Source organism: Elephantulus edwardii, unplaced genomic scaffold (genome assembly GCF_000299155.1).
Source record: "Elephantulus edwardii isolate Elephantulus edwardi_28Jun2011 unplaced genomic scaffold, EleEdw1.0 scaffold00044, whole genome shotgun sequence".
Lineage (NCBI taxonomy): Eukaryota > Metazoa > Chordata > Mammalia > Macroscelidea > Macroscelididae > Elephantulus > Elephantulus edwardii.
In genome coordinates, this window is record NW_006399794.1 from 15,928,130 (window position 1) to 15,930,762 (window position 2,633).

Consider the following 2,633-nt stretch of genomic DNA (forward strand, 5'->3'; position numbering starts at 1 on the left):
GGTTGCTATGAGTCGCAAATGACTCGACGGCACATAACAACAACAACAACAACAACCTTTATGTTGGCAGTGCAGTTCCTTATCACTAGGTAGCTCTTAAAAAAAGGAGCTGATGGAGTGATCCATGGAGGCAAAGACAGCAAAGCTTCATCTCTCATATTCTGGGCATATTGCTAGGAAAGGCTATTCCTTGGAAAAGGATATTATGCTTGGAAGGGTGTAGGGTCAGCAAAAGGGGGGGGGCCTCAACAAGATGGACTGACAGTGACTGCAACAACGAGCTAAAGTGTATCAGAGATGGTGAGGACTGCATAGGATAGATAGGGCAGGATTCTGGTCTGTTTAGAGGTCACTATGAGTCATACCCGTCTTGACAACACCTAACAACAGGTAGCTCTGGAGGCCTACTGGTGAGAAGCTGTACCAGCAAACCAAAGGTGTGTGGTTCAAATTCAACTAACATAGTCTTAAGAGTATAAAAAGAATTTTCACATTTATTATTTTATTTGAGTCCTACTTTATAGATACTTTAGAGAGAAGTTAACTGAGGCTTAAACAGAATTATTAATGAATTTAGATTTTCAATCTTTTGGACAGAAAATACCTGGCATTTAAGTTGCTATACTTCTAGTGCATGTAACTGTGGTTTCCTCTGTACATCAGATGACAGACTGTCCTGAACAATCAAGTGAGGACCAATGTACCAGGATGCCTTTCTGCAAAAATAAAGGAGCACCAAAAATTCTAACCAAAAGAGCTACATAACTTTCAAATCATGACATACATTCCCAAGCTGGTATAACAAAAATTAGTTGCTAGCATATAGAGATCTCCTGCCAATGGGGGAAAAAAACAACAACTTCTAAACTCAAATAGAAAAAAGCAAGAGAAAGACTCATTTAATAATTTGAGCTAAAAATCTCTCCCTCAGAAGTTACCTCTATGGTGGCTCAACCAGACAGGACCACATAAGAAACTTCAAAGGTATTAATGATCTTTTTTGCTGCACTGAGTAGTATACACAGGTCTTCAATTTGTTATTATTCTTTAAACTGTAGATGTACATTACATGCACACTTCTATAATATAGCTTATTTCACAATTTTCAAGAAGATACAAACTGGGTTGAAGACTCAAAATCTCTGGTCTACTATACCTCAGCCTCTTCTACATACCAGCTATGTAACCTAAACCAAGCTCTTTAACCTCTCAGAGCATAGTTGTTTTGTTTTGTCTTATTTTATTATGTATGAGAAACCTAACAGTTAACATCGGTTTAGTACTTTGGTGTTTAAAGTTCCTACACTACAGTATAAACATGCAAATAAATTATAAAATTATACAAAACAGCCTATTAATTTTTTTTTTTTTTAACTCACAGATGCTGAGTCAATTCTGACTCATAGCCAGACCATTTATTACACAACAGACTTGCTCCATAGGGCTTTCTTGGTTGTAATCTTAACATAAGCTGATCACCAGGCCATTCTTTCACAGTGCTATTGAGTGACTGCAAACTACCAACCTTTAGGTTAGTTGCTGCTGTTGATAAGTACCACTGAGTCAAGTACAACTCATAGCAACACTATGAACAACAGGTCTGAACCCTGTCCTATCCTGTGCCATCTCACAATCAGTGACACACTTGAGCCCACTGCTGCAGACACTGTGTCAATTCATCTTGTTGGATGGAGGTCTTTCTCTCTTTCACCAACCCTCCACCTTTTCAGTCATGATGTCCTTCTTTCAAGGAATTATTGTTGTGTACTGTAGAGTCAGAACCAACTCATAGCAGAGCCTCTGGTAGGTTTCCATAGGCAGTTAATCACAATGGAGGAGAATCACAATGGAGGAGACTGCCCATCCTTCTCCCACGGAGCAGCTGGTGATCTCAAACCATGTGCCCTCGGGATTGCAGCACAGCTTCTTGCCACTAAGTTACCAGAGCTCTTTTCAAGGAATAGCCAAGCACCACCAAATAGTGTTGTTATTCTCAGATGCTATCAAGTCAGCTAATTCACTCAATCTATGTACAACAGAATGGAACACTGCTCTGTCCTGCAACATCTTGACAATTGCCTGCTGTTGTAGCCACTGGATCAATCCATCTTACTGAGGCTCTCTCTTTTTTGCTGGCTCTCTACAAGCAGTCCTTCTCCAGGGATTGGCCCTTTCTACTAACAAAATCAAAGTACGTGAGATAAAGTCTTACCATCCTCACCTAAGGAGTGTTGTGACTACACCAAATAATAGAACATCAAAATATTGAAAACTCATTCATTGGACACACAAGGCTCTTCACGTTCTAGCCTCTGCCTACTACTCTAATAGTAACTAATTTTTTTTTAGGCAACAACTAACATTTTTAAATGTGAGCTATGTAACACGTAAGAGCCCTGGTAATACATAGTGCTCAGATGATAAACCAAAGGTCAGCAGTTCAAATTACTGGTCACTCTGCAGGAGAAAGAGTGGCAGTCTTACTGGTAAGTATATTCATTTTCTCCTGGACACAGAGCCTACTAATTGGTCCTAAAAGCCTTCTAAGGTCCCAACTCTTCTCACTATCTCTTAGTTGTTGGAATGGACGGAAAACCTCATAAGCAGTTCCTTACTTCACCTCTACCTTGCAC

General features: G+C 39.7%; 1 protein-coding gene across 1 annotated transcript in view; it reads right to left on the minus strand.

The window, feature by feature from the left end:
• The window catches only part of FAM168A (family with sequence similarity 168, member A), a 230,677-nt gene that overhangs the window by 223,074 nt on the left and 4,970 nt on the right, over window positions 1-2,633 (minus strand). The window lies entirely within an intron of this gene.